This window comes from Lacerta agilis, chromosome 8, assembly GCF_009819535.1.
Source record: "Lacerta agilis isolate rLacAgi1 chromosome 8, rLacAgi1.pri, whole genome shotgun sequence".
NCBI classification, from domain to species: domain Eukaryota; kingdom Metazoa; phylum Chordata; class Lepidosauria; order Squamata; family Lacertidae; genus Lacerta; species Lacerta agilis.
The window spans coordinates 34,465,259-34,476,114 of NC_046319.1; positions in this window are offsets into that span (position 1 = coordinate 34,465,259).

The window sequence follows — 10,856 nt, forward strand, 5'->3', positions numbered from 1 at the left end:
TGGGTCTGCAAGCAGACATAGGCTAGATGACGGACAGTACAAAAAAAAACTGAATCCCAACAAGATGGAGACTGTCTTCATAGGTGGTTCCTATGGTCAGGTATTGGGGAGGCAACTGTCCTGGATGGGATAGTACTCCCTTTGAAGGAGAGGATGAATAGCTTTGTGGTATTCCTAGATCTAGCAATGTCACTGACAGCCCATGTGGCCACAATGACTAAAAGTGATTATCCCCAGCAATAACTGTTTGCCAGGGACAGCAATTCCTGGGATAGCCTTTCCACAGTGATCCATTCCTAGTAACCTCACTTCTAGGGGTTTATCTGTCATAGCACTCTGTTTATGGAACACAAAAAGAAAAATGACCATAATGCTCAAGAGGATGGAGCGAATAAAGGTTGCAGCCTTTGGGTCTTTTTAGTTTAAAGAAAAAGTAAGTGGTGACATGATAGAAGTTTATAAAATTATGCATGGCATGGAGAAAGTGAATAGAGTAAAGTTTCTCTCTCTCTCTCTCTCTCTCTCTCTCATAACACTAGAACTTGTGGACATTCAATGAAGCTGAATGTTGGAAGATTCAGGCAGATAAACTATGAAATTCACTCCCTCAGGAGGCAGCAATGGCTACCAACCTAGATGGCTTTAAAAGAGGATTTGGCATTTGAAGGCAAGCCAGAAGGGAACCAGCTTGATATTCCGGGGCAAACAATTCCAGCCAGTAGCCACTCACCCACTCTAAATTTGAAAAAGTGTGAGAGGAGCAAGACAAACTCAGAAAAAGGCTTATCAGGTGCCCCCTCCTCCCAATTCAGTCTTCCAGCACACAGGCCTCTGGCCAGATGACTCCAGATAAATATGGTTTTGTGATAGGTTTTAGCTAGCAAATATTTTGATGTACCTCTTTTTGGTAAACACTGTGTGGTATTCAATTAAGTTTTATTCAGAGTAGACCCACTGGAATGAATGACGGTGACTACGATTAGGGTCATTAATTCCAGCTGCTCTACTCTGAGTAAAACATAGTTGACTGCCCCCATATGAAACTTTGCAAAGGCCTTTGGCTGTATGCAATCACACATATTACCCATAAAAACGAAATTATATTTTGGATCAAGATATCATTTGCTTCTGCCTGTCTTCTGCTTACCCTTTGTTTCAGTGAGTGGGGAAACCCAGTCAGATGGGCAGGGTACAAATAAATTATTATATTATTATTATTATTATTATTATTATTATTATTATTATTATTTCTGCATTTGGTTAATGTTGATCTTTTATTTTCCAAGAAGCAGCCCTGTTCACCTGATTCACTTCTGATTTGTTTTCCCTAGCTTGCTTTGTCCATGTGGGTGGCTGGGGAAGGGATGTAGCTCATTGGCTGAACAGCTGCTTTGCATGCAGAAGGTCCATGTTTCAGTCCCCAGCATCTCTAGACAGACTCCCACCTGGAACTCTGGACAGCCACTGCCAGTCAGAATGAACAATACTGAGCTAGCTAGACCAATGGTCTGCCTTGGTATAAGGCAGTTTTGTACATCCCTCTCAATGAGAGATTTCTTTGCTATCAGTGGGCAGATAAAATAGCCATTTTACAAATGAGAATAGGATGAAAATGCTCTTGTTCACTCCTTCTTCCCATTAGACACTGCTGTACTAGTACTAGTTCAGCTGCTGTATTACGTACCCTGCAGTTGCCTGAAAACTAAGAAGGTGTTTGTTTTCTTCAGTCAAATATACACTGTAAAAAGTGTGATTGCCCTACTACTCTATTATCATTCACAGTTCAAAATAAGCCTCACCAGTGTGTGAAATGACACTGTGTGGTGCCTTCTTTGAGATGAAACACAACGCCTCTGCATGAAGAACAAAATGCATCCACCAACCTCTTAGATTTAACTTCTGTAGACTGAAATCTGAAGCACGACCATTCTGACAACTCACCGTAACAATGCCGTAGCAAGGTATTATTCAAAGACAATAAAATCATACTCCCTGTATCCAATGTTCAGGTGTGAATTGCATCCTTCTTCCCTGCACAAAAGTGGAGTATGGACAGGCTCTGGAAAAACCCCAAGGTTTCTGAAAATACAAAATATCTAGAAGAAAACTGCAGTGAGGACTGAGGCAGAAAACAGGGAGAGGGAATGGAATGGTGTATCCTAGGGTAGGTCATGGCTGGCTGGTAGGCTGGAATGATAAAATGGAGCATTTCACACTGCAGCATTTTCTTGTAGGTGCCACAAGTAGTGGAAACAAATACAGTTGGTGATTTTTCTAGGAATCAGAAAATAGGGGTAATCAATAGTAAATAGGGTCAGCTAGAGTGAGGGATGAGCAAATCTATTGATTTCAGTTTCTCTCAATTTCACTTTTTTGTGAGTCTTAACCAGTTTTCCACATCACTTGGAGATTTTTTAAATTAAAAATGTCCTCCTGAAATTTCATCAACATTTTGTGTGAATTTCTCTTAATGTTCACTTTTGTTTTCAATTTTCACTAATATGCATATTTTTGCCAAGCAATTTCTTTTAATGCAATGCATTGTTGTATGTTTCCTCACTAACAGATGCGTTTTGTGCACATTTTAGCCTAGCATATGCATTTTTTGCATTACTTGTTTGGAGAACCACACTGCAAAATCCAGAGAAGTGTGAATTTCAAAGGGTGGCTGCGTTTCGGTTCTTGCATTGTTTCAGAAAGTGTGAATTAGGTTGTCTTGTCTTTAAATATGAACTGAATCAAATTTATCTCCCATCCCTAGCTGAAGCATTGGACTGCGTGTGTTTGGTACAGTATCACCTAAGATGCTGCAATAACGTTGCCTTCGCTGTTATCAAGCTGCCTTCAGTATTTGCTGGTGTTAAATTATAAACAGAAGCAAGAGTGTATTAGCCCCACTGATAAAATAACACAGTTGAAAGCAGGGTACACAGCTTATTTGTCAGAAATTAAGACTATTCACGCCACACAAATACCTTCATGCTCAGTTCTTTGAAATAGCTATGCAAATCCAGATGACTTGATGACCATTTTTAATTAACAGCCCCTTTTCGATGGATCCAAATTTGCTTTCACGTCCTCCATAGCAACAAAGAATTCTAACACTTGGAGTACTTTGTGGGCATTGTTTTTGCCTTCTTCCAGTATTGTTATTGAAGACTGAAGTGCCTGATTAGAAGCCAATGAATGTTGAGATTCATAAACATCATGGGGCAACGGCAAGTGCTGAGCAGATATCCCACTGTGCTAGGCCTCATAGTGAAAAGGTAAAATCAGTGTCTCATTTTCCCAACCTGCACATGGAAAATGACATATTTCCCCAATGTGAAATATGGGGAAAGCACCATTGCATTGGTGCCTATGACTTCCATGCAGGTAAAATTCAGAAATGCAGAGAATGGTGCCTAAGTGCACGCAGAGCAACAAGGTCAAAAGTGTGTTGGATGTGTGCTGACATTGTGTTATATATTTCATCAGATGCAATGGTTGTTTGGGCCAATCTTGCATCCACAGTTATATATACCCCTATTCTAATTTTGAAACTGTAGATGCAGAGAGAGTGCTTTACATTTCCCTCTACGCAGCATCAGGGAGAGCATCAGGATAGAGGTGATGCTGGTGGGGACCCATATCACCTTTAAAAAAGGAAGTAGTGACAGGGTTACAGAAAAGCATGCTTGGCAACAGGGATGGAGAAGAAATTTGATTCCGTTTGCATTTAAAGGAGAACCACCCTAATTTGCACTTTCTTAAACAGTATGCACACTGAAACACAGCAATCCTTTGAAATTTGCACTTCTCTGAATTTTGCAATGCAGTTCTTCATCCAGGGAATATGTGCAAAAAAGGATAAAGTGTGCATAAAATCTACATATTGGTGAAAATAACATACAAAAATGCATTGGGGGAAATTGCAAAGAAAAAAATGTGCAGAGTAAAAGTGCATAGAAAACACTGTGTATATTAGGAAATGTTTACACTAAATTGCTGAAATTTTTTCAGAAAGCCTTATTTTTGTGGGGGCACAAACTGATGTGGAAATGTGAAGAATTGAACCTAAGACTTGAAAAATGAGAAATCAAAATTGACAGATTCTCCCATCTCTACTTGGTAATCATTTTACTCTCTCATAAATGGCATTTTATTTGGGACCAACAGCTGGGATTTGACTGCTTCCACTCTCTCCCGATACTATTTTTTAACTGACACCTTTTTTTTTAACATGGCTAAAAAGAACAACACAAGACTGAAACATCTCCAATGAAAAATGCCCCAGCCTTTACTCCTTCCCTACCTGTTTTACAACCGCTATCCTTTTTTGCTGCCACTGAATGATCAAGTCATCATTTTCTAATTACCTGTTTCTCCAAGAATGTAATTTGAATGGGTGGGGGCAGGGTTAGAAAGAGCAACAACTCCCCCCACTTTCCCAGATATGTAAATGATGGTTACACTGCTAGACGGTATCCTTTCAATTAATCCCAGGGCCTGCTATCCGATTCCAGCAAACTCTTTTGCCACACTGAGATAATTTCTGGAGGCAAGACACCTGGCTAAGCTAGAGCGGTGATTAATTTTATGAGTTTAGGGTGCAGTCATCACTCACAAAGAGGCTTAGGGTTTGGATGATGGATGGTGGGTAGAGTGCAGCCTGATAGGACATTGGCCCATGAATCTGTTCTACATCATCAGCTCCTTTGATCACTGGCAGAAGTTCAGAGATACTTCTTCGCATCTGTCCAAAATAAACAACGCTACCATATATACCCCCCCCTGCTTTCTTTTTTCAAAACCTCCCCGACAACTTGCTTTTCCATGGTAGACTCGCTCAACGGAGGCAGAAGGAAAAACAAATATGACATTTTTTTCTTGCTTTGCTGCATGAAATGCCTGTATCTGAAAAGGAAAATAAGGTTTGGACGTGGGCTTACATGTACTTCTAATTGAGAAAATATGCCAGCACCTTGTCCATGCATGCACACCATGGCTGTCATGACTGAGCCATAAACAATGCCTAAAACAGATTTTCTTTTCCTGTGCCTTCCTCTCTGCTGGTCCACCACAGCTTGTTGTATACCCTTCTGCACAAACAACATGTGATGGCAGCATGTCAGTTTTTCTGCCCCCATCAGGCAGAAAGAAGGGGACAGGGCTCCAGCTTTAGTGTGAAAGGATAATGGGAGCCAAAGCCTCTTCCATGACCACTTAACCTCACTGTAGTCTCCCCTTCGAGCATTTTTGGCCGCCTCTTGGCTTACTTCTGACTTAGCATAGTGAACGAGAGAGAGAGAGAGAGAGAGAGGAGAGAGAGAGAGAGAGAGAGAGAGAGAAGTATCGGATGTTAAACTCAAGCAAAGGAGGGTGCAGGTGTTGCCTCGGGGATGCCGCACATGCACACTCTGCATGGGATGCTGCACATGTGCAGTCCATATGGGATGCTGCATGTGCGCTGTCTGTATGGACGTCACTCATGCACCACTGGGCGGTTCGCCCTGCCCCTCAGTGTCCCGCCCCAGGTGTCGGAGAGGGTTCCTCCGCTACTGATGCTGGCGGTGTGGGGTTGCGTGCTGATGATGACCCACAGTCCTTCCTTCTGAGACCTCTGGTAATCCTCCCTGTTGCAGGACAAAGGTTGGCAGGATACATGGCCTTCTCTGTGCCTTCCCAAGCAAGCTGGCCATTCAGCAGTGGCTGGGATGACCAGACTGGCTCCTCTAGTGCATCTGCACAGTACATGCCATCACCACCTGTACTCCCCGCCCAATTTGGGTAAAGTGAAGCCATGCTAGTGTCAAGGGGGTGGCTCTAGGACTTTGTCCCATCAACATGGCAGTTGCTGTTGCTGCTGCCCTCAGGTATGGTGGTATTTACCCAGCTTTTTGGCTGATAGCTGGTGAAGATTCTGCACTGCTGGTTTTAAGTGCTGCCTACCATATGAGGGATGTGGGTAGCACTTGTGGGTTAATCACAGTGCCTGGGGCTTGCCGATCAGAAGGCTGGCGGTTCAAATCCCCACAACGGGGTGAGCTCCCATTGCTCGGTCCCTGCTCCTGCCAACCTAGCAGTTCGAAAGCATGTCAAAGTGCAAGTAGATAAATAGGGACCACTCCGGTGGGAAGGTAAATGGCGTTTCCGTGTGCTGCTCTGGTTCGCCAGAAGCGGCTTAGTCATGCTGGCCATATGACCCGGAAGCTGTTACGCCGGCTCCCTTGGCCAATAAAGCGAGATGAGCGCTGCAACCCCAGAGTCGTCCGTGACTGGACCTAATGCTCAGGGGTCCCTTTTCCTTTACGTATGTGACAGTGCTGTTTCAAATTGTGAGGCTGGGGCTTTAAAATATAATGTTGTTATCCTGAGCAGCCCTGGGTTCCCCTTTGGGGAGGAAGGGCAGGCTTGCAAATCTGAATGGTGATGATGTTTCTAATTGCAGTAACAACTTGTCCCAGCTAACTCAATCCCATTGTCATCATTGCATTTGTGTGCCACTTTTGCACAGAAAAAATCATGCTCAAAGCAGCTTATAAGAAAGAAGAGGAATACATATCCAAATCAGCCATTGTAAAAACAATTTCATCACAATGCAATAAAACAAGAAGAAGTAGCAAAAATAACAACAAATACAAAAGCACTATAAATATAAGAAGATTGCATTGACAGCGGTACTCCTCCTGGCAATAGTAAAAATAGCAAAGGAGCTTGACAGTTTCACTGGGGTCTTGGAACCCTTCCTCCCTTGTTGTCACTCACAGTCCCATATGCTGCTGATAAGAGGGATAGAGCATTGCAAACCAGGAGCATAAGTAATGCCCCACTGTGAAAGCTCAATGTACATTCGCAGAGCAATACCATATATGGCTACTCTGAAGGAGGCCCCATTGATTCCAAATGGGCTTACTCATTGGAAAGTGTGTGTATTAAATAAAACACAGGTGAACTCTAAGAGTTGCAAGGATGTGACACACACACATATATACACGCAACTACAGATTGTCATAATAAGGGTTTCTGGGAAGAAGGGGGCTAAGGGCGATTAGCTAGCTGGAAAATGGATATGTTGCTTACTCACCAGACTTTAAAGCACATATCCTCCCCAAAGAATCCTTGGAACTACAGCTTGTTAAGGGTGTTGGGACTTGTAGCTCTGTGAGCGGTAAACTACTGTTCTCAAGAAGTCAGGTGCTTTAAATGTGCTTCAAGTGCATGGGATCTGTGCAGACATGGTTTTAAAAATGGACTTTAACTCCCCAAATTTCTTAGGAGTATAGGACCTGATGAGGACCAAGCACCTTAGAAAAAATTCTTGCTTCATTTTAGAGATAGCAAATCATGCCATCATTTTGTGGGCCCCACTCTGCACTTAAAGTGGTGTCATACCACTTTAAACCATCATGGGCTTCCCCCAAATAATCCTGGGAACTGTCGTTTGTTAAGGGTGCTGAGAGTTACTAGGAGACCTCTATTCCCCTCACAGAGCCGCAATTCCCAGTGCAGTTTAACAATTAATCCCTCTTCCCAGGCACTCTGGGAACCATAACGGCATTCAACATTCATAAGAAACTACATTTCCCAGGATTCTTGGGGGGGAAGCCATGGCAGTTCAAAGTGGAACAGTGCTGCTTTAAATGCGGAGTGCAGTTGGGTCTATGGATGCACCTGCAGCAGGTGCTCTGGTTCTTGTGAGGACCAGTTCCACATCTAATAAATAGCCTACAAGCATATTTGGGAGGCACATTTACAATTTCCTAACCAAAAAGAAAAAGAAAAGATTTACTCCGCCCTTCAAGGCTCTCAGCCTCTGGGAATGACCAGCATAGGGAAGTCTTTGACATTTTCTTTCCAAGGTGGAAACAGACGCTGACTGTAGGGACAGCATCCCACTTTTCTTTTTTTGCCGAGAACAGTTTAGCTCCGTTATACAGTTGTCACTGGGATACTAAGATGTTATCCAGCATCCCTTTCCTTGTCACAGAGGCCAGTGGTGAGAAGCTCTCTGAAAAGCCTTTTCCTGTCAAGGTGAGTATGAATGAGAGAGATCCCCAACCTGTTTTTCATACCAACGATCTCCAGCAGAAAGAAGGCAAAACTTTGCCCTGGCTCTCAAAAATCAGACCTTTCTTTTGTACCTCAATTAGCAAACTACAATTTTGATAATTGAAAGCAAATGTTTCTGCCTTTTCATCACATGTTTTTCTACACTGTTCTTTACCCAACACTGTCCCCTGCAGGGTAGAAAAGAAGCAGATCGCGAGGATCAGTGACATGTTTGTGTGTTTGTGTGTTTGTGTGTGTGGCAGATTCAGCATAAGTCTTTTTCCAGTGCATAGCACTTTCACATGTGTCTGTTCTATCCCATTTCCACATTCTGTGATTCCCCCCCCCTCTCACGCAGAAACCACCCTTGAACAAAAAATTGAATTTAAATGTGTATTTAAAATGTCTTCTTTCCAAACAGCATTCCCCCCCACACACACACAATGCACAGTGTCCAAAACTACCCATTCTGTCGATGGGTAGTTTGAATTATTTGGATTTGTTATGTCAGCCCAAAACCGTCCCCCAGCAGTTGGGATCTGCAAAGGCCAGAGGGTAACAGTTCTGTTCGTTAGTCTGGAAGATTCGGATCAGATCTGTTTTGTATAGGAACTGGCAGATGCTAAATTCCTGAAGCATCCTTGTGTGAGAGGTGGTGGTGGTGGTAGAATAAAATAAGATTAGGAAATTGCAATCTCAAATACTTCAACTGAATGTCAGTTTTGCTGGTTGTTTTATTTCCCATTGTCAAATGAGCATTGCACAACTTACATGATATCAGATTACCCTCTCAAATATATGTCACTGAGTATTAATGTGTACATACAGTGCAGGGTGGGGACAAGGAAACATCTGACTCATATCTTATTTATCGAACGTAGCTAATGTTTCTTTTTCTTTTTCTTTTTAAAAGTCGGCCTGCCTTCACCTCCGTTGTGTTTTGCATTCGCTCTCCGAGCTACATCATGTTCGCCCCGTTCTTTGAAGTGCCTCGTCAAATACAGCAGGGGAAGCCACTTATATCTTTAATGGACTTCCCCGTAGGTTTATCTTGTTTAATATGAAGAACAGCTGTTGTGTCGTGGAAGCAGAGCTGCTGAAATCGAACAGGCAGAAGAGGACCAAACGCCAGGCGATTTGAGGGTCAGATTAATCGTTAGTCTAAGTGCACTACGGCGTCGTAGCCAAGTCTAATGTAGCAGAGTTACCCGAAGGGCCTCTGATGTGGCAGATATCTTGGGGCTTTGCTCCATTGGATTTTTTATTTTTATTTTTTAAAGGCAGGCTCTTTCTGGAGGAGAAACAAAGACAATGCTTACATTTTGGGGAAGTAACAGCACGAGGAGCAGAGTGAGCATGTACATCATAATGGTCCCAATTTTTCACCACTCGTCCTCCTTTCCTGGTCCTGGAAAAGCAACCGCTCCTAATTTTTGCCACATTCAAAATTTGTCAGCAAGATGTGACATTAAATTGAATGTGTCTTTGCATCTAACTTTTGGATTTTATTTTATTTTTAAATTTAAAAAGTGCAAATTGCATCCGCTAGGAGGACTGATTTTCATTTAAAAGCATTTATAAACCACTTAATATTTTTAAACGCCTTCCATGTTTCTGCAATATAAAAACAAACACTACCATTACAGCAAAAATACAGTCTAAAACCAATAAAACAGCAGCACAAACAAACGTATAAAAATGAATACAAGGGGAATTGAGGGGATTCCAATACATAAAACAAGATCCAATCTTATGGATCAGGATAAAGATAAGGACAGGTCTTTACAAGATGCCAGAAGCAACTGGTGGTTGCCACTGCAGAGTGGGCAGCCATTCTCCAGGGCTTCAGACAGGGTATACTGATTCCCAGCCCTTCCTCTGGATACCAAGGATTGAACCTGGGGCCTTCTAGATGTAAAACAGATGCTCCACCACTTTTAGAATTTATATCTCTTCCAATGGAAGAGAAATAGCTGTGCTATCATAGCTGTAATTATCATCCCAACGGGCTACAAGAAAGATGGAAAAAAAAAACACATGTATATTACAAACGATGTTCACAGGCCATCCTTTCGGCATTGAGGCACATCAGAGTTTACTGAATCCAGATATGCAAAGTTGGGTGCATTATGTACAATTAGAATTATCTGGGTGGGGTCATAGCTCAGTGGCAGACCGCGGACGCTTCCAAGGTTCAGTCACCAGAAAGTGTCTATGGAAAGCTTCTCAGGACCCTGGATGTTAACACCAATCAAATTATATACTAGTAGCCTAAGTTTATGGCAGTGCCCTGTGTTAACAGAACACAATCAGAGCATGATCCAATTCTTCCCCAAAGATTCAAATTCATCCCACAGGGATTCATATCTGAAATATGATGTATTGGATGTCTATTATACTGGAATGTTGTAGCTTTATAGAACAGCAGGTACTCCCAACTCAAGAACTGTCTGCAGCTCTTGAAATTTTGCTCCAACAACCCTAAATTGCATATTACTTAAGGAGAGAGAGAGAGAGAGAGAGAGAGAGAGAGAGAGAGAGAGCGCTGATTTAAATATCACTTGCCATATAATTATTGCAAACATATTCAGTTAAACTAATATAAAATTAACTCCCTTCAAGTCATTGGGGATCGACCCGTTGCATTCATTTGGAATGCAAAAATTTATATAAAAAAATGCCAGTTGCCTGAGGGCACACTAATTGCTTGAAGGAATTTTTGTGTTTTGTTTTGTATAATAAAGAAATATTCCAGAAAAGGAGAAGCTCAAAAGAGATTCATGAATATGAAGGGATACAGGTTGGCATGCAAAACTGTAAAAAAA